Source organism: Tamandua tetradactyla, chromosome 2, assembly GCF_023851605.1.
Source record: "Tamandua tetradactyla isolate mTamTet1 chromosome 2, mTamTet1.pri, whole genome shotgun sequence".
In the NCBI taxonomy this organism is placed as follows: Eukaryota; Metazoa; Chordata; class Mammalia; order Pilosa; family Myrmecophagidae; genus Tamandua; species Tamandua tetradactyla.
Genome location: NC_135328.1, coordinates 3627248 through 3652744, shown reverse-complemented (window position 1 = coordinate 3652744; position 25497 = coordinate 3627248). Strand labels below are relative to the sequence as shown.

At 37.7% G+C, this 25497-nt stretch overlaps 1 protein-coding gene across 1 annotated transcript in view; it reads right to left on the bottom strand.

Moving 5' to 3' along the window:
• LOC143665523 (uncharacterized) overlaps positions 1-25395 on the bottom strand; it is a 43506-nt gene extending 18111 nt beyond the window's left edge. The window contains 1 exon segment of the mRNA XM_077139014.1: positions 25317-25395. The gene's annotated coding sequence lies outside the window, so the exon portion shown is untranslated.
• Between the last annotated feature and the right edge of the window lie 102 nt (positions 25396-25497).

Sequence of the window (25497 nt, the reverse complement as noted above, 5' to 3'; positions counted from 1 at the left end):
CCAATCTTTTGATTTCCCACTTTTTGAACAATAGCTTTGGGTACTGAATTATGTCTCCACAATATGACATGTTCAGGTCCCAACTCTCTGGTCCTGTGGGAGTGAACCCATCTGTGAATAGTTTTACTAGTTTTAGGTGTGCCCAAACTAAATGAGGGTGGGAGTGAATCCAATATGGCTAAAGTCCTTATAAGCAGCAAAGGAAATTGAACACTGAAGAGGAAGCCATGTGAAGTAGTCAGAAGCTGGAAGTTAATGGAATCAAGAAAAGAAAGACTATCATAAGCATTGCCCTGTGAGAGAAAAGCCAAGGAATCCCAAAATTGCTGGCCAGCCAGAAGACACCAACCATTCTAACCCTGAAACTATGAACCAATAAATTTTTGTGGGTAAGCCAACTCATTGGATGGTATTTGTATTAGGAGAAGGAACTGTGCTGGTTTGAAAGGAAGTATGCCCCCTAGAAAAGACATGTTTTAATCAAAATCCCATTTCATAAAGGTAGAATAATCCCTATTCAATACCATATGCTTGAAACTGTAATCAGATCATCTTCCTGGATGATGTAATTTAGTCAATAGTGGTTGTTAAACTGGATTAGGTGATGACATGTCTCCACCCATTTGGGTGGGTCTTGATTGGTTTACTGGAGTCCTATAAAAGAGGAAACATTTTGGAGAATGGAGATTCAGAGAGAGCAGAGAATGCTGCAGCACCACAAAGCAGAGAATCCACAAGCCAGCAACCTTTAGAGATGAAGAAGGAAAACACCTCCCAGGGAGCTTCATGAAACAGGAATACAGGAGAGAAAGTAGCAGATGATGCCATGTTCACCATGTACCCTTCCAGATGAGAGAGGAACCCTAACTGTGTTCGCCATGTGCCCTTCCACTTGAGAAAGAAACCCTGAACTTCATCGACCTTCTTGAACCAAGGTATGTTTACCTGGATGCCTTAGATTGGACATTTCTATAGACTTGCTTTAATTGGGACATTTTCTTGCCCTTAGAACTGTAAACTTGCAACTTGTTACATCCCCCCTTTTAAAGGCCCTTCCATTTCTGGTATACTGCATTCTGGCAGCTAGCAAACTAGAACAGGAACTAAGACAGTTTTAGGTACTGGAAAGAATGCTTCTTCTATAACAAATACCTGAAAATGTAGAAATGGCTTTAAAATTGGGTAATGGGTAAAGGCTGAATTGTGAGGTCTTAAAAAATGAATAAGAACTGTGGAGAAAGTTTGTATCTCTTAGAGAATACCTAATTTCTCATGCACAGAATGCTGCTAGAAATATAGATGTTAAAGGTACTTCCAGTGATGTCTTAGAAGGAAGTAATGAATGTTATTGGATACCGAAAAAAGGTGATCCTCATTATATAAAAGGTAGCAGAGAATTTGGCAAAATTGCATTCTGATATTGGATGGAAGGCAGAATGTGCAAGTGATGAACTTGAATATTTAGCTGAGGAGACAAGTGTGGAAAGTGCAGGTTGGTTTCTCCTTGCACTTCAAATAAGAATTTAGAGGAAAAGGACAAGCTCAGAATTAAACTCTTAAGCACAAGGGAACCAAAAATTGATGACTTTGAAAATTCTGAGCTTATCCAGATAGTGTGCTCTGAGGCTAAGACTAAAGGTATCTCTATGACATCCCTCTGTCCCCACCACCACCATCTTTTACTGGGTCCCCATGGGACAGATCTTCATGTGAGAGTTTAACTGAACAAACTTTGCTAAAGAGAGAATGGCTAAACATGAATCTGGCCAGCGATTTCAGTGGAAGTCAGGATTAGAAATGCAGTTATACAGGAAGGATCTGTATAAATTCAACTGCATGATGATTTGGACCCTTAAACTGGATACAGAGCTAATAAGGTTTTTGGAAAATTTATAAGGACAGAAGTAATGCCTGGAAGAACAGAGAACAGATGAACTGAAGGAAGAGTGACTTCAAAGGAAGTAAAGGTCTGGACTGAAAATATATTCTCAGGACAAGAGAGCAGGCTCACACATGTGTATAGAAAGGTCATTTTGTTGAGTTGCAGGATTTCTTTATACGTTCTGGATATTAAACCCTTTTTGGATACGTGTTTTTCAAATATTTCCCCCACTCTGTAGGATGTCTTTTTAATTTCAGGATAAAATCCTTTGATGAACAAAAGCTTTTAATTTCAATGAAATATCATTTATCTTTTTCTTGTGCTTTTTGTGTTGTCTACAAAACTATGGCCTACACAAAGTCCTTGAGAGAATTCCCTAGTTTCTTCCAGGAGTTTTATAGGTAGTGGTTTTGTAACAAGTGCAACAAAAAGGTGGGGTTGGACAAAGGGTATAGGAACAATGCTTGCAAATGCAACTGAAATTAAGGTAGTATCAAATAAAGTATGATATTCTAGATATAGGATGTTAAATTTAAGCTTTAACAACTATAAGGAAAATCTGAAAAATATACACAGAAGGAAAAGAGACAGGCATCAAAATTGTACAATACAGTAATCAAATATAATCTAAAGTAGGCAATACTGGAAGAATTCAGGCTCAAAAATGGTATATATGAGGCCTATAAAGACCAAATAGAAAAATAGCCAAAGAAAAAAAGAAAATTCCGCATTATGAGTAACTCCTTTAATGTAAATGGATTAAACTCTCCAGTCAAAAGACAGAGATTAGTAGAATGGATAAAAAAGCATGACCCAACTATAAGCTGTCTGCAAGAAACTCACCTTAAGGTCAAAGATACATGTGAGTTGAAAGTGAAAGGGTGGGCAGAATATTCCATCCTATTAATAACCAAAAGATATTAGATAACACAGACACTAAATAAAAAAGCTGTTAAAAGGGACAAAGAAGGACACTATATACTGATAAAGGAGTCAATTCAACAAGAAGACATAATTATTGTATTTATGCATGTACCTGACAATAGACCCCCAAAATTTATGAAGTCAGCCTTACAGATTTTGAGGGAGAAATAATACAATACTACACTAATAGTAGTAGACTTCAATACACCACTTTCAATACTGGGTGGAACACCTAGACAGAAAAAACAAAAGGAAGAGAAGGTTTGAATGATGGTATAAATCAACTAGACCTAACTGATATATTAGGTTAATACTTTACACAGGAGCAGAATACCTCTCTGGAACCTGTGGGTTATTCTCCAGGATAGAATATATGTTGGTTATTTGAGATCAGTAAACCTGACAAACCTTTAGCAAGACTGACAAAGACAAAAAGAGAGCAGAGGCAAATAAATAAAACCAGGAATGAGGGAGATCATTAGTTCAGCTCTGAATAAATAAAAGACATCATAAGAGGATAATATGCACAATGGTACATCAACAAATTAAACAACTTAGATGAAATGGACAATTTCATAGAAACACATGAACAATATACACTGAGTTGAGAAGAAATAGAAGACCTCAACAAACAAACCAAAAATAGGTAAAGAGATTGAATCAGTTATCAAAAAACTCCCAAGAAAGAAAAGCACATACCAGATGGCTTCACAGGTCAGTATTACTAAGCACTGCAAGAAAAATTAATATCAATTCTGCTCACACTCATTGAAAAAGCTGAAAAGGGAACATTACCTAAGTTATTTTACCAAGCCAACATTACCCTAATACCAAAGCCAGATAAAGATACTACAAGAAAAGAAAACTTCACACCAATCTCCCTAATGAATATAGATGCAAAAAATTCTCAAAAAACATACTTGCAAATCAAATCCATCAGCACATTAAAAAAGTATACAACACCATGACAGTGGATTTTATTACAGACATGCAACAGTAGTGAGATACAAGAAAATCAATTAATGTAATATACCACATTAACAAATCAAAAGGGAAAGAACCACATGATCATCTTGATTGACTCAGAAAAGGCATTTGACAAAAATCCAACAAATCTTTCTTAGTAAAAACATTTCAAAAGCTAGTATCAAAGGAAACTTCCTCTACATGATAAAGGGCATATATGAAAAGTTATAGCGAACATCGTATTCAATGTTAAGAGACATAAAGCTTTCCCTCTAAGATCCAGAATACAAAGATGCCTGCTGTCATCCAACATTGTGTTAGAAGTTCTTGCCAGAGCAATTATGTAAGAAGAGATAAAACGCATCTGTGCCAGTTTTGAAACTGTGTACCTCAGAAAAGCCATGTTGTTTAATCCTCATTCAATACGGTTGGCGGGTTTTAAAAAATTATTTCCATCAAGATGTGACCCACCTAATTGTGGGTGGTACCTTTTGATTAGGTGGTTTCCATGGAGATGTGTGTCCACCCATTCAAGGTGGGGTTGCTTACTGGAGTGTTTTTAAGAGGTAACCATTTTGGAAAAAGCTTTAGAGCCAACACAGCCAGAGGCCTTTGGCCATACAGAAGGAAAATACCCCCAAGGAAGCCTTATGAAATGAGAAGCCAGGAGAGAAAGCTAACAGATGTCTGCATGTGCCATCCTAGCTGACAGACACATCCAGAAGTAAGAGACCCCACCAGATGCCAACCACATGCTTTCCCAGCTGACAGATGTGTTTCAGATGGCATCAGCCTTTCTTGAGTGAAAATAACCTCTTGCTGGTGCCTTAATTCGGACATTTTCCCAGTCTTAGAACTGTAAACTTGTAACATAATAAATTCCCTTTATAAAAGCCATTCTATTTCTGGTATATTGTATTCCAGCAGCTTTAATGAACCAAAACAGCATCCAAATTGAAAAAGAAGTAAAACGGTCACTATTTGCAAATAACATGATCCTATATTGACAAAGCTTCCAAAAAATGACAAAACTAAAAATGAAATCAGCATATTGGCAGAACAGAAGATCAACAAGCAAAAAGTTGGTGGTTTCTTGATAATAGTAATGAACTATCTGATGAGGTAATCAAGAAAAAAATTCCACTCAGAATAGCAACTGTTCTGGTTTGAAAGGATTATGTACCCTAGAAAAGCCATGCTTTAATCCTGATCCCATCATGTGGAGGCAACCATTCCTCTTGATCCCTATTCAATAATGTAGGTTGGAAACTTGATTAGCTTATCTCCATGGAGATGTGACTCACCTAATTGTGGGTATAAACTTTTTTTTGATTAAGCAATAATTTTCAGTTTACTAGATGAATGGGTATAAACTTTTGACTAGAGAGAGATATGACTCCACCCATTCCAGGTGGTCTTGATTACTTTACTGGAATTCTTTAAAAGAGGAACCATTTTGGAAAAGATTTGAGATCCTGAGAGAGCAGAGAATGCTGATGAAATGGCAAGAGCCATGAAGCAGAGAGCCCATGCCACCAGAGACCTTTCGCAATGAAGAAGGACTACGTCCTCAGGGGAACTTCATGAAACAAGAAGCCTGGAGAGAAAGTGAGAGGACGTTGTCATGTTTGCCATGTGCCTCTCCAATTGAGAGAAAAACCCTGAACTTCCTCGGCCCTTCTTGAGTGAAGGTAATCTTTTGTTAGTGCCTTAATATGGACATTTTTATAGACTTGCTTTAATTGGGATATTTTCATGGTCTTAGGACTGTAAACTTGTGACAATAAATTTCCCTTTTTAAAAGCCATTCTGTTTCTGGTATATCACATACTGGCAGCTAGTAAATTAGTCTTATAATGACTAGATGGTTATTACATATTAATAAAGGGGGCAATTCAATAAAAAGATGAAGCAATTATAAATATTTATGCACCTAACAGCTGAACCTCAAAATATAGGAAGGAAATACTGGCAGATTTGAAGGAAGAAATGGATGGTTCTAAACTAATAGTAGGAGACTTTAACACAGTACTCTTAATAACAGAACATCTAGACAGAAGATCCATAAGGAAGTATAGAATTTGAATGAAAAACTAAAACAACTAGACCTAACAGACATATATATAACACTGAACCCAACAAAACAGAATTCATATTCTTCTCAAGTGCACATGGATGATTTTCTAGGATAGACCATATGTTAGGTCATGAAACACACCTCAATAAATCAAAAAATGTTGAAATAATACAATGTATATTCTCCAACCATAATGGAATGCAGTTAGAAATCAATAACAGAGGGTGAAATGAAAAATTCACCAGTATGTAGAAATTAAACAACTTACTATTAAGCAACCAATGGGTTAAAGAAGAAATCACAATAGAAATTAGGAAACATCTTAAGGCAAATGAAAATACAACACACCAAAGCTTAAGGGATGCAGAAAAGGCAATGTTGGGAGGGAAACTTATTGCTCTAAATGTTTATATTAAAAAGTAAGTGTGCTGGTTTGAAATGATGTATGTATCCTAGAAAAGCCATTTTTAATCAAAATCCCATTTTGTAAAGGCAGAATAATTCCTATTCAATACTGTATGTTTGAATCTGTAATTAGATCATCTCCCTGGAGATGTAACCCAATCAAGAGTGATTGTTAAACTAGATTAGGAGAGATGTGCCTCCACCCATCTGGGTGCGTCTTGATTGGTTTACTGGAGCCCTATAAAAGAGGAAACATTTTGGAGAATGAGAGATTGCTGAGGGAGCAGAGAATGACATAGCCACAAGAAGCAGAGTCTACCAGCCAGCAAACTTTGGAGATGAAGAAGGAAAATGCCTCCTAGGGAGCTTCCTGAAATAGGAAGCCAGGAGAGAAAGCAAGCAGATGATCCCATGTTCACCATGTGCCCTTCTAGCTGAGAGAGAAATCCTGACTATCTTTGCCATATGCCTTCTCAGTTGAGAGAAACCCTGAACTTCATTGGCCTTCTTGAATCAAGGCGTCTTTCTCTGGATGCCTTTGATTGGACATTTCTGTGGATTGTTTTAATTGGGACATTTTCTTGGCCTTAGAACTGTAAACTAGCAACTTATTAAATTCCCCCTTTTCAAAGCCATTCTGTTCCTGGTATATTGCATTCCAGCAGCTAGCAAACTAGAATAAGAAAGAGCTAACTTCAGAGGCCTAACTTCAACATTAAGAGAACTAGTAAAAGAAGAGTAAAGTAAAGCCAAGATGAGCAGAAGGAATGAAATAATGAAGATAAGAGTGAGATAAATGAAGTAGAAAAAAATGGAATTAATAAAACCAAAGGTTGGTTCTTTGAAAAGATGAATAGAATAGACAAATGTTTAGCTAGACTGACAATGGGGAAAAAAAAGGATAAAAGTAATGAAAATCAGAAATGAAAAGGGGAACATCACTACCAGCCCCACTGAAATAAAAAGGACTGTTAAGAGGCTAGTATGAAAACGAATGTGATGGTTTGAAGTCATAAATACCCCAGAAAAGTATGTTCTTAAAATTCATCCATTCCTGTGGGTGTGGACCCATTGTATGTAGAATCTTTTGGCCAGTAGGATCTTAAATTGTGACCCACCTCATTCAGGGTGGGTCTTAATCCTCTTAGTGGAGTCCTTTATAAGATAATGAAATTCAAAGAGAAGGGAGAAACTGGCAGACACTGTCACGTAACAGAGGAGTAAAGGATTGCTGGCAGCTGGTCTTTGGGAAGAAAGCATCGCTTTGATGATGTCTTGATTTGCACACTTTTCTCATCCTCAAAACTATAAGTTTGGAAGCTAATAAATTCCCCTTGTTAAAAGCCAACTCATTTTACGGTATCTGCTTTGAGCAGCTTTAGGAAATTAGAACAAACTATATGTCAATAAATTAGGTAACCTAGATGAAATGGCCAAACTACCTATATTGACCCAAGAAAAATTAGAAGATCTCAGTCTTCTATTACTAGTATTAGATCTCAGTCTTCACTTACTAGTAAAGAGATTGAATCAGTAATCAAAAACCCTCCAATAAAGAGAAGTCCAGGACCAGATGGCTTCATAGGGGAATTATACCAAACATTCCAAGAAGAAATTGCTCAAACTTCCAAAAAAATTGAAGAGAAAAACTGAAGGGTTCTCTAACACTTCCTAATCCACTTTATGAGGTCAGCATTACCCTAATCCCAAAATCAAATAAAGATACCTCAAGAACAGAAAATTATAGACCAATTCTCTTTTTTGAATATGAATGTGAAAATCCTCAACAAAATACTAACAAACCAAATCCAACAACACATTAAAAGGATAGTAAACTGTGACCAAGTGGGCTTTATTCCAGGAATGCAAGGGAGGATCGACATAAGAACATCAATTAATGTACTACACGTTAATAGAATGAAGGGGGGAAAGATACTCTTAAATGAAAAGGCTTTTGACAAAATCTAGCACTTTTTTAAACATTTCAATTAAATTTTATCAAACTATATATGCATATAGTTTTGAAAGTCATAGTGCAAAATGCCTTATAACAAAAAGCAGCATCAAATGTGTTTCCCTTCCTCCTTCTCTTCCTTTCTTTTGAGGTCTTTTCTACTTGAAATATTTGAGTACAAAGTACCTATATTCTTTTCCTAAAGCACTTATTTTGAGTCCACTGTACTTATGTAATTTTTATGTGAAATCACAGAGATGTAAATAATAACATCTGTGGAAAAAACACCAGATCGGGGAAGAAAAACACCACTAATAACATTTATGGAAGAAAAACACCATACTTATAAATATAACTTCTACTTTCCTTTGTTTCACAAAGTGCCAAGATGAAATTAATTTTTAAGTTGCAAAACTTTTTCCATTATAACACGTTACTTCAGCCCATACCACTCTGTACAACTTTTGTTTGGTTCATGGGACATGTATTGAAAGGCATTAAGAATACTATTCAACCCGTGAACAGGAAAGGAAAAAATAAAGGGTTACTTACTCATTAATCCAAGCTTAATTAAACATTTTAGGAGTTACTCAAATACTTTTGTTTTTCCCCATTCCTGTCTTATTGTCCATGATTGAGCTGTTTGTACCACCTAGAAGTATTTCCACCAAAAAAATTTGAATCTGGAAAACTCTTGATACTTGCTATCAGTTCTGCTAGAGAAGATTCTAGTATCCCCTTTTTTTCTGATAAATACACTCAAAAAATTAGAAGAGAAGGAAACCTCCTCAATATGATCAACAGCATAGTGAAAAAATCATAGCTAACATCATAATCACTGATAAAAGTTTTCTCCTTAAGATCAGGTACAAGACAAGTATGCCCATTTTTATCCCCATTATTCCACAGTGTACTGGAATTAGTAGCCAGAGCAAGTATGGAAGGAAAAGAAATAAAATGAATCCAAATTGGAAACGAAAATATAAAACTTTTCCTATTCACAGATGACACAATCCTACAAAAAGAAAATTCCAAAGAATATACCAGAACAATACTAGACGTAATAAACAAATTCAGCAAAGTGGAGAGGTACAGGATAAATACGCAAAAACAGTGGCATTTCTATACACTAGAAATGAATTATTAGGAAAAGAAACCTAGAAAATAATTTGATTTATAATAGCAACTGAAAGAATCAAATATCTAAGAACAAATTAAACTAAAGATGTAAAGGATCTTTTTTTTTTTTTCTTACCCAAATCAGAGGGAGCCACAAAGTACAAGGAGAATGGATGACCATATGAAGGGTACCATGTTCTCTGAGTCTGCTTCATTAGGGTAACTTAATACATAGGAGGGACAGTCCTTGTACTGGGCACTCCATCATAAATGTACTATTACTAAGGTCTGACATGGCTATTCATCTGTTTTAGCAGAGAAGAAAATGCAAAAAATTAGACTGAGTGCTGACCATGTCTTTCTTATTTTGCAGAATCAGAACCTCAGATGATGGTGCTCACCAGGGCTCTGATTTATGTTCCAGGGTTTTACCCACATTTCCTCAGTCTTGTGTCACATGCAGTGATCTTGTGTCATGCTGCAATGTGTTAGACTCAAGTGTTCATCCAGCTTCTGCCTACCTGACACTGCCATTCTCATTTGAGATGAAAAAAGATCCACTCCTTTGTCAACACCTTTGGAGAATTCATCTAAGAAATATCTGGCATCTGCTGTTTTCTCTTTCTACTTGGGCGATCGGGACAAAGATTCTGCTGCCCAGAGCTGTCTTTCACATCTTCACTCCTATTTCCTTTGTAGCCAGTGGTACCAAGGCTTTTTGAGATACCTATGGTATTTATTAGCATCAGTGAACTTTCACAGTGTTGCTCATCTACTGACACTTTGCCTGTTGTCACTATCATGAGCATTTGAACTTTGGTATTTCCCTCCCAATCTGAAAGAGGCTCAGTTTGATGTTTATCTTTAGCTACCCCAAGGATTAAAAAGGTGGATGTTAGTAGGGAGCAGGAGACTTGAGTCTGTGCCTAAGACCCAGGAGACTGGTGGATCAGAGTGGGCTCTGCCAAAAGGTCAGCACTGAACATCAGGAAGGAGGGACTGGTAGATGAACAGGACTGGGCAAACCTCCTCTGTTTCTGGACTCCTCTTCCTATATCATTAGACTCACTCTGAGGGCATCCCTCCCACCTAGAAGCCCCTTCTCTACACTGCTCTCTGCCCCTGTCCAATCAAAATATTACTGGTGAATTTACTGGGACTTAGGTAGGGTGACCTGCCCAGTGTCACACCACTAGCTCAAAGTGCTTGTACTGGGGTAGGGCCCCCAATCAGGTTTCCCCAACACAGGGTGCAGACAGCAATAGGAGTCTGAGCAAAGGGCACTGTTTAACCTGTGAGGGTAACTGTGGCCCCTCCCCCACAGCTTTTAACCCTTGCCATCCAGAGCCTCATAATGCATGGTTCCCATGGTGATGGTAAACAAATTTCAACAAATGTTTTAATTTTGCATAAGTGTGGCTAAAAATTTCTTCTGGTTTGTCCTTTATCAGCCTTATATATATGGTGGGGTTTTTCTGTTAATTTTTCTGTTCTCTATTTTTTACCTTTATTTTGGCAGCAGGCATTTGTTTTTTAGTCAAACGTAGTACAATGCATATTAACAAAAAACACACAGTAATGATCTAACCACAAAGATCCTTGCATTTATAAAAGAAGTTTCACTAGAAGAATACTTCCTTGAGTAATGCCCATTAATGTCTATTGTCCATCATGTCTGAGACAAGCTTTTTTAAGAAAACACCTGAGAACGAAATCTAAGAATGCAGGAAGCAAGACAATATAACCCAAGGTTGACCCTTATTTCTGGAAAGGATTTCATTTTTGTAAATAACTCATGTTAGCTCTTACTATGCTCAGTGAAAACAGTCCCCAGGGAGGGGAAAATTAACAACTGAATGAGAAATGCAAATAACATTTTATTTCTAGAGACCAAACAGCCTCTATGTTCCCCAAAGGATCTTCATCAAGGGATCTGAGTGTGGTAGGCAAGAGGTAAATCAACTGCAAAACAACAGACACCTTTATGAGTTTCTTTCTGCAAATATTGCTTACCAACGTATCACCCACCTCTCCTCCATAAGCTTAGATTACCAGTTACCAAAATGAGCTGGAGTATATAATGTCCACACCCTATAAGATGTAATCAACTTGGTGTGAACCTGAAGAGTATGAAATTTGGTCAGCTACTGTCTCAGCCCATCAACTATGTGTCTGAGATTATCTTAAGCTCCCCTTGCCTCTCTCTCACCATTTCTCTACAAAAAGAACACAAAATCTGATTCAGAGGGATATGGTGAGGTTAGTTAAGTAACCAAGTAAAGGCCCAGAATAATACCTATGCTCCATGTCAGTTCTTTTACTCAAATCTTAGAAACAATCCCGGGATCAGGTCTTAAAGTCATAATTTGCCAAATGAAGAGTGCCCTCCTTTAATTCACTTTGCTCCCAATTCTGCTTCAGAAAGGCCACTTGTGGGGTTTGTTTTAGGTAATGGTGAGGAAAATTAAATCCTTTGATACTACCACATGTGGGATACTCCGGTGAGGATTTCTGTGGATAGCAGGTTGAAGTGCAGAAAAGATTCCTATGACCTGAAGGTTAATTGTAAAAGCTTGCACATAGCAGAGCGTAGCATTAGGATTGTGCTGGGCCCATAACCTAGGCTTGATGGATAAAATCATCATTTTTAATCTTGGTCCACCTAACTGAGGACCTTTTGAACATTAGAAATCAAAGTTGGTCTACCATAAGACAGGGTTACACTCTTTCATGCACACCTCATACCTTCTCTAATGTTTTAGTTTGCTAATGCTGCCAGAACACAATACATCAGAAATGGACTATTATTATTATTATTATTATTATTTTGCATGGGCAGGCACCAGAAATCAAACCCAGGTCTCCAGCATGGCAGGAAAGAACTCTGCCTGCTGAGCCACTGTGGCTCGCCCCAACTAGCTTTTTAATTAAGGGGATTTATTTAGTTACTAACTTACAGTACCTAGGAGGAAAGGCAGCTAGCTTTCATCTGAGTTTCTCTGTCACATGGGAAGGTACATGGTGATATCTGCTGACCTTCTCTCCTGGCTTCTGGGTTCCAACAGCTTTTCTTGGGGCATGTCCTTTCTGCATCTCCAATGTCTGAGTCTGAGCTTCTCTGATCTGAGCTCTGTTGCACTGGGCTGTACCAAGCTTCTCAGAGTGCTACTGAGCTCTGCTTTTAAGCCTCTAGCTAATTAAATTAAATTGTCACTCACTGTGGAAGGCACTCCCCCTTAGCCAACCACGGATATAATCAGCCAAAGATGAACTTCACATGCTGATGATTTAGGTCCACAGCAAGAGAACTGAGCACCATCATCTGGACAAACTGACAGGTGAACCTAGTGATACATATATCTAAGATAATGAAACAGAGCTTTAACACCATCCTCAATGCCCTTCAGGTCCTGCAACCGAAAATTAACAGCTTACCTCAGTGGTCTTGCAAAACAGAGGGGCACTAGACACCTTGACTGTCCATGAACAATGTTTGCTTTCTATGTTAGTAAGTCTGGAACAGTGACAACCCAAATCTTTTAAAGGACCAAGTTAAGGCATTTCACGATATCAATGTGAAACATTTCAATGGATGGACCTATTTCCTGACCTAGGTTCTTGATTTAATGGAAAATAGGGACAACTGGTATACTCTGGATTTATGATTTTAATTGTGATTATAAGTTTCTATGTTTTTATTTCTTTTTGTACAAACCAGGTTTTCAGATTGCTAAAATTTCTTGTCAGGGTGGTGCGATGGTGGCTCAGTGGTAGAATTCTTGCCTGCCAAGCTGGAGACCTGGGTTTGATTCCCAGTGCCTGCCCATGTAAAAAAAAAAAAAAAATCCTTGTCAGCCTCAAGATAGATAGAAGATAGCTAATCAAAAAGAAAATGATGTAGAAATGGGACTGTTTCTAAGTGGACCAAGATTAAAAACAAAAGTAGCAGCAACCTGACTCAGAGATGGCTGTACAAATAAATGCTGAACTGAGTAAGAAACCCCAATCCAAGAGTCGTAAATATAGCTGAACAGTCCTGATGAACCACATTGCAATCTAGAAAGAAACAAAAAGGAACAAGACAACTGAATGTGTCTACTGGACTGAATGATGAGAAAATAAGTCAATGGGCATGATCAAAAAGGGGCACTAGAAAATAAAATAAATGGCCTCCCACATTGTGTGTTGGAGAAGGGACCAGCTTCCAAGAAAAGATTTTCCAAAAGACAAGAACAACTGATCTACAGGGGTTTTCTGAGAAAATGGAACAAAGGAATACACCCTGTAAAACTGTAAATAAAGAACACCTGGTGATAAACCAGTCTTGGTCTACTAGGGATAGCTTATCAGAAAGGACAAGCATATCATACTAGTCAATGTGTATCTGCTCCTGACTTGGTAAGATCCCATTATGTAAAAAAGAAATATAGCACCAGCCAATCAGGACATTTTCTTGCTTCCTTCCGTGTTTGCCCTATATAAGCATTCCCTTTCCAGTCACCAGGTGGAGCTCCTTACCACTTTCAATTTGGCACTGTCCATTTGCAAGCAGTTGCTTACCCAAATAAACTTGGATAAAATTTTCAAATGTTGTAATTTATCTTTGACACCCTTAAGGAAGACAGAAAGTAAAATGACTCTAGGTCAACAATTTTCAAGTGGTTTCCTGGATTAGGCAAAGTGGGGTACTCTAATATCCTGCCAGTATAAACCTGTAGTCTGGGGATGGGAAAAATGAAGGAATCCCTTTAATGTATAGGAGTCTGAGGCTATATAAATAACTCCAATTTACAGGAAATTCCACTGCAGACAAGTGTAGACAGGAATTCAAGATGCCTTCCTCTCCAAATCCTTGAGTCTAAGGTCTTTCTTCCCAGAAGAAGCAAGTGGTCAGCATTAGGACTATAAAAGGTACGATGAACAACTGTCTTCTAACAAATTACATAATCTAGATGAAATGCACGAACTCTAATGGACACAAAATTACCTAACCTAATGCAAGAAGAAATAAGATTTCAACTAATCAATAAGTAGTAAAGAGATTGAATCAGTAATCAAAAAAACTTCCAAAAAAGAAGAGCCCAGGACCAGATGGCTTCACAGGTGAAGCCAGACATTCCAAGAAGAATTAACATAATCCTGCTCAAACTCTTCCAAAAAACTGAAGGGACTACTCCCTAATTGATTCTGTGAGGCCAACATCTCACTCATTCCAAAGCAAGATAAAGATATCACAAGAAAATTACAGATCAACATATCTTAGGAATATAGATGCAAAAGTCCTCAACAAAATACAAGCAAGTTGAATCCAATGGCAGATTAAAAGAATTATATGCCATGATCGAGTGGGATTTATCCCAGTTATGTAAGGATGGTTCAACATAAGAAACTCAATTAATGTAATATATCACCTTAAAAGAAAGAAGGGGAAAAAACATGATCATCACAGTTGATGTAGGAAAGGCATCAAATCCCAACCAAAATTCCAACAACTTTGACCTGGAATTTCTAGCCAGAGCAATTCACCAAGAAAAGAAAAAGGCATCCCATCCAAACCGGAAAGGAAAAAGTAAAATTTTCCATTTTACAGTTAACATGATCCTAAATTCATAAAATCCTAAAAAAAAAAAAAAAAAAGAAAGAAAAGAAAAAATCCACAACAAAGCTACCAGCACTAATAAACAAACTCAACAAAGTGGCAAGGTACAAGATCTACATGCAAAACTCAGTAGTGTTACTATAAACTAGTAATATGCAATTGAAGAGGAAGTCAAGGAAAACGTTCCATTTACAACAGCAACCAAAAGAAACAAATATCTAGGAATAAATCTAACCAAGGATGTAAATAACTTGTGCACAGAAAACTAAAAAATATTACTAAAAGAAATCAAAAAAGATTCAAATAAATGGGAGGGCATTTTGTGTCCATGGACTGGAGAACTAAATATTGTTAAGATGTCAATTCCATTCAAAGTGATTTACATATTTAATGCAATCCCAATCAAAATTCCAACAACCTTCTTTGCAAAAATGGAAAAGCCAACCATCAAATTTATACGGAAGGGTAAAGGGTCCTGAATAACCAAAGCCACCTTAAAAAAAGGAAGTTGGAGGATTCACACTTCCAGATCATAAACTTATTCCAGAGCTACAGTAATCCAAACAGCATAGTACTGGCACAAGGACAGACACAGAGACCAATGAAATCAAACCAAGAGCTCAGAAATCAACCATCCCATTAGCCAACTGATTTTTGACAAGGAAGTAAAGACTACTTAACAGAAAAGAATAGTTTCTTCCACAAATGATGCTGGGGAAACTGGATCTTCATGTACAAGAATGAAGGTAGACCCCTACCTCACACCCTATACAAAAATAAACTCAAAATGGATAAGAGATCTAAATATTAGAGCACGAGCTATAAAACTACCAGAAGAAAACATAGGGAAGCATCTTCAGGACCTTGTGTTTGACAATGGTTTCTTGGATTTTAAATAGAAAACACAAGCAACAGAATAAAAAATAGACAACTGGGACCTCAACAAGCTTAAAAACTTTTGTGCCTCAAAGAACTTTATCATGAAAGTAAAACAACAAACTACACAATAGGAGAAAATTATGGAAACTACATAACTGATAAGGGTTTACTATCAAAACATATAAGGAAATTCTTTCCTTTTGTTGTTGACTCAACAACAAAAAAGACAACCCAATTAAAAGATGGGCAAAGAACCTGAATTAATATTTCTCCAAAGAAACACAGAAGATATATAAATGGCCACAAAGCACATGAAAGGATAGTCAACATCATTAGCCATCAGTAAAATGCAAATCAGAGCCACAATGAGATAACCACTTCACACCACTAGAATGGCTACTAGTGGAAAAAAAAAAAGAAAAGAAAATTAAACCTGTTGGAGAGGATGTGGGAAACAGAAACACTCATTCATTGCTGGTAGCAATGTAAAATATTGTAGCTGCTGTGAAAGACAGTTTGGTGGTTCCTGAGAAAGTTATGTATAGTATTACCATATGACCCAGCAATCCCACTTATGAGTATATATATACTCAAAAGAATTGAAAGCAAGGACTAAACAGATAACTGCACACCAATGTTCACAGCAGTGTTACCTGCAATTACCAAAAGATGGAAGAAATCAAAGCGTCCATCAACAGAAGAACTGATTAAAAAAATGTGGTATATACACATGATAGAATATTATTCAGCCATAAAAAAGAATGAAGTTCTGATACTTGCAACAATATGAACCTTGAAGACATCATGCTGAGTGAAATAAACCAGACACAAAATGACAAATATTGTTTGATTTCACTGATACGAAATAATTAGATAGGCAAATTCAAAGAGTTACGATAAAAAATAAAGATTACCAGGGGATGAGGTGAGGGCAAGGGAATAGGGAGTTAAGGCTTAAATTGTACAAGAGTTCCTATTTGGAATGATGGAAATGTTTTGGTGATGGACAGTGGTAATGGTAGCACATCACTGTGAATGTAATTAACAGCACTGAAATACATAACTGAATGTTGTTAAAAAGGGAAATGTTAGGGTTTATAAATGGTACCAGAATAAAAATTAAAAAAAAAAAATCCATGGACCAGCACAACACAAATAGGGAATTCTATTTTAAACAGTGGACTATAGTTTTATTCTATAGTACAAAAATAAAAATGGGCTTTCACCAATTGTAACAAATGAACCATACCAATGAAACATGTTAATTATAGAATGTTATATGGGAATCCTGTTCTGTAAAAACACATCTCTTAAAAAAAAAGTGTTACATACCAGTTTAAGAAAAAAACACAAAATGAATATTAAAACTGAAAAATATTATTGAAATATGAAAAACTCAATGAATAGGAAAAAAACCACTATAAACAGTAGAAGAGAATTAATGTACCAGAAGTTTAAAGCTGAAAACTATCTACAATAAAGCGGGAAGAGACAAAATTATAAAAATATGAAGGGAATTAAGAATGGCAGAGGTTAAAGTGAGAAGTTATAATGTATTGTACTTGAGAGAACTACTGGACACTAGATATGGAATAGGGTAGAAGTAATATTTGAAGAGGCAATGACTAATAATTGCAAAAGCTGATGAAACATTGATTTATAGGATCAAGAAATCCTAGAAAATCTGTAAGGAAAAAGGTAAAGAAATCCATACATAGACATATGTTTGTATAACTTCAAAAAAGTTTAAAAGTAGTAATGAAGAGTAACCTCCAACACCAAGAACACTACACAGAAAGCAATGGAAGGCATGAGATTGTTACGTTACCATTAGAAAATAACTGCCAAAGCAGAAATACTGAAGGTGAAATCCTTAAAATGATGTGAAATAAAAACTTTTTCAGAGAAATAAAAACTAAGAAACTGAGTCTAAAGAGTCAGGAACTGAGTCTAAAAGAAATGCAAAGATCATTCCTAAGGCACAAGAAAAATGATTAGAAATTTCAATATTTGGGTAAGAGCAAACAGCAGTAAGAACTGTTAATTAAGCACATAAACTGTGATGAATATCAAATGAATGAAATAATAATGTATATCAACTACCATATCAAAACAGTATTTTACACCTAAAATCAGTTATAACAGTGAGATGTGGCAAAAACTTGTTTTAAAATACATGAAGGAATAAAATATTACATTAGCTTTAGATTTGGTAAGGCAAGGAAAAATAGTTTAATTTCTCAGGCAACTTCTAAAAGAACAGTAAAATAGTGTATTTCTTCAAAATAAATACAATAGAAACATTAAAAATAATCAGACCTAAATAAAGCATTCAGGAGAAACAAAACAAAGGGGATAAAAGAAAGTAGGTTAAAATGCAAATTTAATAGTAATTAAATATAAATGATCTAATTAAACAATCAACATTGTCAAAGGGATTTAAAAAGAAAATATATAAGGTTCCTAAGAAATTCGTTTGTCATAGCTCGCTGTTGTCAATAAAAGGTGGAAAAAATGTATCATGTAAACAATAAAAACAGCAGTTCTTGTGTCACCATATTAATTTCAAATAAAATAAGCAACAAGAAAAAATTCTAAAAATTGAGTCCTTTCATAATGAAAAAATATAACAATTAAAACTTGTGTGCATGTAATAACATGGCTTTTGAAAAGAGAGAAACCTAAACTTGGATCAGAATTGGAGATTTTTGTACACTCTGTGAGCAATTGATAGACTGAGCAGAGAAATTATCAAAAGACAGATTTGATCATCATGAATAATAAATTTTACTTAATGAACAATATATATATAACACTGCAAGCAAAAACAAAATAGACATTTTCCATGCACTTAAGAAACTGGAGCCTCCTCCAGAAAAGCAACTAAAGAAACAGAAACAATACGAAACAGCTCCCGGAGCCACGACAGAGACCAAAAAGACAGCGTACCCCATTCTGGAACAGCTGAACGGGCAGGGAGAATCCGCTGCGGTGAGATACCCAAGGGGCGCGCGTTTTCCCGGCCGGGGCGGCTGTCGACTGGGGTCCCCTCCATGCACGTGGCTCCCGGTCTGACTGGGAACGTTGGATAGCGGGGCCCTCCCGCCACGCTTGGCGTCTCGGGCCAGCTGGGCAATTTGGACCGGCACTCCCCCAAGCCGCAGCGGCCAGCGACCCCCCCCCCTCCACGCGCGGTTTCCCGGGCCGACTGCGAGATTCGGATTGGCAAGTTAAAGGAGCCACAGCATCTTTTACTAGTGGGTCCCGCAGACAGACGAGCGCCACGAGCGCCACCTACTGGGCAGGAAAAGAAAAACAGAGCCCAGAGATTTCACAGAAAAACCTTTCAACCAGCCGGGTCCCACACCCAGGGATATCTGATCAAATGCCCAGACACCAGCAGAAAATAATGGATGACACTTGAAAAACTGAAGATATGGCCCAGTCAAAGGAACAAACCAATAGTCCAAATGAGATACAGGAGCTGAGACAACTAATGCTGAATATACGAACAGAAATGGAAAAACTCTTCAAAAACCAAATCAATAAATTGAGGGAGGACATGAAGAAGACATGGGCTGAGCAAAAAGAAGAAATAGAAAATCTGAAAAAACAAATCACAGAACTTATGGGAATGAAGGACAAAGAAGAAAAAATGGAAAAAACAATGGATACCTACAATGGTAGATCTAAAGAGACAGAAGCTACAATTAGTGAACTGGAGGATGGAACATCTGAATTCCAAAAAGGAACAGAAACTATAGGGAAAAGAATGGAAAAACTTGAGCAGGGGATCAGGGAACTGAATGACAATATGAAGCGCACAAATATACGTGCTGTGGGTGTCCCAGAAGGAGAAGAGAAGGGAAAAGGAGGAGAAAAACTAATGGAAGAAATTATCACTGAAAATTTCCCAACTCTTATGAAAGACCTAAATTTGCAGATCCAAGAAGTGCAGCGCACCCCAAAGAGAACAGACCCAAATAGGCGTTCTCCAAGACACTTACTAGTTAGAATGTCAGAGGTCAAAGAGAAAGAGAGGATCTTGAAAGCAGCAAGAGAAAAACAATCTGTCACATACAAGGGAAACCCAATAAGACTATGTGTAGATTTCTCAGCAGAAACCATGGAAGCTAGAAGACAGTGGGATGATATATTTAAATTACTAAAAGAGAAAAACTGCCAACCAAGACTTCTATATCCAGCAAAATTGTCCTTCAAAAATGAAGGAGAAATTAAAACATTTATAGACAAAAAGTCACTGAGAGAATTTGTGACCAAGAGACCAGCTCTGCAAGAAATACTAAAGGGAGCACTAGAGTCAGATATGAAAAGACAGAAGAGAGAGGTATGGAGTAAAGTGTAGAAAGAAGGAAAATCAGATATGATATATATATAATACAAAAGCCAGAATGGTAGAGGAAAATATTATCCAAACAGTAATAACACTAAAAGTTAATGGACTGAATTTCCCAATCAAAAGACATAGAATGGCAGAATGGATTACGACTCAGCAATACCACTGCTAGGTATCTACTCAAAGGACTTAAGGGCAAAGACACAGATGGACATTTGCACACCAGTGTTTATAGCAGCATTATCTACAATTGCAAAGAGATGGAAACAGCCAAAATGTCCATCAACAGACGAGTGGCTAAACAAACTGTGGCATATACCTACGATGGAATATTATGCAGCTTTAAGACAGACTAAACTTATGAAGCATGTAATAACATGGATGGACCTAGAGAACATTATGCTGAGTGAGTCTAGCCAAAAACTAAAGGACAAATACTGTATGGTCCCACTGATGTGAACTGACATTCGAGAATCAGCTTGGAATATATCATTGATAACAGAGACCAGCAGGAGTTAGAAACAGGGTAAGATAATGGGTAATTGGAGCTGAAGGGATACAGACTGTGCAACAGGACTAGATACAAAAACTCAAAAATGGACAGCACAATAATACCTAAGTGTAATGTAACTATGTTGGAACACTGAATGAAGCTGCACCTGAAATATGGTTTTTTGTTTGTTTGTTTGTGTGTTTGTATCTTTTGCTTTTGTTTTTTTTCTTTTTCCTTTATATATATATATATATATATTATTAGTATTATTATTTTAATTCTCTTCTCTATATTAACATTCTATATCTTTTTCTGCTGTTTTGCTAGTTCTTTTCCTAAATCGATGCAAATGTACTAAGAAATGATGATCATACATCTATGTGATGATACTAAGAATTACTGAGTGCATGTGTAGAATGGAATGATTTCTAAATGTGTTAATTTCTTTTTTTTGATTAATAAAAAAGAATTAAAAAAAAAGAAAAGAAAAAGAAACTGGAGAGATGAGGAGGCAAAATGAAAAGGTGCCAAGTGTAGTTGTCCTCTGAAGATGACATATGGGATTTGCTGACTGAGTGGATATGAATAGAAAAAAACAGAGAAGTCAAGAAATGTGGCAAAGCTGAGGTGTGAACACCTGCTAGGATGGAGAGGATTTGAAAGCAGCTGTGTGTGATTCTTGACTGCATGGACAGGATCGGATGGACTGATAAATACAGAAGTCAGGCCAGTTCAGATGGTGTTTAAAGCCAAGCATCTAGATGTAATCAGCAAGAGAACAAGTTGCTGAAATAGGAAAGTAGTCCAAGGAAGACACTAATGCTTAGACATGTAAGAGAAAAGGCAGAGAAAACAGAGAAGGAAAAGGGAGTGATGTCAGATTAAAAAAGAAAAGGAGATGTGATGCACTGAAGGTTAAGCGTTGGAAGAATTCCAAGATCTAAATAGGGAGGAAATGTTGTCAATGCTAGGCAGTGATGGAATAAACCTGAGGAATCTTTCTGGAATTGTACAAATGATCAAAGATTAGATTGTGGTGATAGTTTCTTAAATCTACATTTACCAAAAAGAAAAAAAAAACAATAAATTATTTATTTTAAACAGGTGAATTTTAAGTCATGTAAATTATTCTGTGAGTTGTTTAAAAAATTTTTTTTCACATATTCCTGCCATATGATGAAATGTTCTTTTTCTCAGGTAATCACCCAGGTGCAATGAAAACACATATTTATAAGAAAAACTTGGGCATGAATAGTCTTAGCTATTCAAATATATGAAATTTTAAATATCCACCAAGAGGAAAATGGATAACCATTCTGCAGCAGAGTCATTTAATAAAGTCAAAGTCAATGATAAAAACCGAGAGAATTAGCTAGTTGATGAAGACAGTGGCATGAGACACTCAGGATTCTTTGCCCTCACAGACTCTTTGAACTAGCAAAAACTGGCAAATCCATCTCCCTCAGGGCTCTGGAAACCAGTTAAAGGGTCTCAATAATTGTGCTAGGGTAGAATCAAGAAAACACAACTTAAAAGTGGTAGAAAAAGCTCTGACACCCTGACTGGACCCTCCCCCAGCGTGCAGCTAGCCTGCACTGTCAGCCTGGGTCCCTGGCATGTTTCAGAGGGAGCAGAGCAACCCTTATCTGCACTTTTTTTTCATAGGCAGGTACCAGGAACCAAATCCAGGGGGTAGCCTGAAACACAGAAGCAGGACACTCCTTTCTGGCTTACTATCCAGAACTTGCCCTGGGCAGAGAAGCAGTTTCCAGACAACTTAGTCAATGTAAGAAACATCAAATCAATGTGACCTGGGGTTAAAGATTACAAGACAACCCAAGAGAGAGGGGAAGTCTATTTCTTACACTTTAGAGGTCCTCTAAAGCGGGGAGCTAATAACACCAGGAGCATATGCCCAGGAGAAGCATGCTCAGAAAAGACTGGAGTGAACCCTATGCTTTCACCTCACACCGATCTCCAAATAGAAGAGCTAAGCCACAAAGGAGAGCTCCAGACAACAGAAAGTCAATTTGAAAAGACTGAGAAAGACAATCTATATGTTGGTTTATTTGGTTAACTTGTACCTCTACAAATAATCCCAAAAAAAGATTTGTGAAGATGGGGGGTGGGGGTGGGGGGTGAGGAAACTCTTGGAAAGCACAGGTGTGTTAGCTGAAACCTTAAGATTTAGCTGGATAAATCTTACAAAATCAGAATCTGCCCTCCTAAAATGCTATTCATTACAAAGACAGCATACTTTTGCGTATGGAGGAACCTGGCAGAAATTTTGCCTGGTAACCAAATTCACATCCCAGTGCGGTGAGTGCGGGTCTCACATCCCTCCTGGTGTCTGCACTGCGGAGAGCACAGCTTCAGGCTGGGTGTCCTGCTGGGAACAGGGACCCTGAATTGGCTCAGGAGAAAACACTGGGCAGACCCAGGTCAAACATCTGTGCTCCTTAATTCTTCAAAGATGTGAAAGTGAGGAAATACCTCAGGAAGAGTTCCAGATTGAAGGTGACTGCATGACAATGGTAAAATACATACTGTGTAGGTGGTTGCAGATGGTTGCAACAGAGAGTTAAAGCTGAAGGGGTCTGTGGATGAGATTACACTGAAATTGCAAACAACTTCATGAATTGTGGTTTTCTAGGAATGTCCTTGGTTTTCAGGATTACACTAGAGTAATTTTTGTGAAATTGTTTAATAGAAAAATGTGGGAAAATGATAATTGGGGAATCTGAGTGAAGGCTCAGGAGTTCTTCATATTACTCTTGCAATTTTTATACATTTGGCATTATTTCAAAATTAATTACTTTTACAAATAGCCATGTCACTACCATGCCTAAATGGAATTCAATAAATGTTGTAGCATCATCACCCTTATGAGACTCTCTGTATCATTAAAAAGGAATATGTGAATATTACGTTAATAGCACTTTGCCTTTGGTGTCCTGGATGATTTGGGATGTTTGTGGAACATCCCATTGTTGCAGGAACCCTCTCCTCCCCTGCATCTTCTGAAGACTCACTGTTCTTTACCCCAGGCTGAAAGTCATGGAGGACATTTTCTTATGTAACTCCCTCTTCAAGCCAGGGGCATACTATTCAGGAATTTGATCTTGAGCTCACTATGGTCTCAGATCAGGTTGGGTTTCCTGTACTTTGCTGTCTTTTGTAAGTCTGCACATGCATGTTCCCGAGTCATGAACAGAGACGCTTGGCCAGAACTTGAGGATTGTCTCTGCCTCTCCAGGAGTCTACTGGGAACTCTTAGGGCCTATATAGGAACAAGGTAATGATTTGACAATGGCAGGGATTCGCAAGGTGGAGAAGTGCCTGCGATATAAAATACTGGAATTTATCTTAATGTGACAACCTGGGAGGGGAGCAAATGTAAGCAGGGCACTTTGTGCACAAATAAACATTTATCAAATTATATAATATCAGATGGATCTAGTGTTTACCTGCAGATGAAGAAATAATGCTGAAATAAAAAAATTTCTTGATGCAAACAGATTACAAATATTTATGCAATTTATTGTGGAATGATTATATTCAATCCATATGAAACAGTTAATAAAGGTCAAGGAAAATATCCTGACAATATATAAAGGTAGAGGATACAAAGTCAGTGCAGTTGTAGAATTCTCGCCTGCCATGCAGGAGACCCAGGTTCAATTCCGGGCACATGCACTTCCCCAAAAAACAAACAAGCAAGCAAAAATACAAAAAACCCAAACCAACAAAAATTCAACAAAGGGTGCTGCAATAATGGGATACTCACATGGGAAAAGAATGACATGTGACCCCGTCATATAGCATACAAAGAAAAAACAGTTTTCAATATATAAAGGTAGATAGTTATCCGAAAGTCTTTGAAAGCATATTTGATTGACATAAAATTTATTGAAACATATGAATATATTTTCAAATTTGAAAACAGAAAAGAATTTGAAAACGGTTCATTACCAGGTGAAAATATTTATTATGGGTAAAAGACATATACAAAATAATGAGATTATAAACATCCTAATTTCACCTATCCAATGGAGATATTCAAAATTAAACTAAGTGCTTTCAGATTTTGAAATTTTAACAGGGTAAGTTTACTTTCAGCAAATACATCCGCTTTATAAAAAGCATCTCTGACATGGCTCTTCAAATACATTGATAGCTTAAGAGTTAGAAAACATTCTAACTCTTCACTTTTTAAATAAATAATATTTAAAATTAAAATAATGTTGGGGGTTGGATTACCCGTGCTTGTAAATTTTTCAACATTTTCTCAACTGTTAGCAACGGGGGACAAATTAAATCGTATTTCCAGGAGCACGACAGAGCTCCGCGGGGACGGGCCTGTCCCCAGCTTATCCGACGGGAGGGTCCCTGTCCTGATCCTTTCAGTTTCGGGTCTGCTTCCCCGACTCTGAGTGACCAGGGGCCGCGTCTGGAACAACCCGCGTCTGCAGGAAGACGCGAGCCGCGAGCCTCTCGCGCAGCCGACGCCCGGTGAAACGAGGCTGGCTAACACGTTAACTGAGAAGGACAAACCACGTGAGGACGAGCGCCGAGAAACAAGGTGCTGTGCTCGCCAGGTGACGGAAAGCCGCGACCACGTCCCCTCCCGACAGGAGGCAAGGACAGGCAGCGCTACTCACCGCGGCGGCTGGCCGGCCCGCCCGAGCGCGCCTCCTCCACCGCCCGGCGGCCACAGCCCAGCGTTCTCCCCGCGCGGAGACCGCGCACGGCCGGCTCACAGGGAGGCGTTTCCGGCTGCTTGGCCAGAGCAGGCGGGTCCGCGCGCCCCCTGCCGGCCGGAGGTGCGCCGCGCAGGGAGCC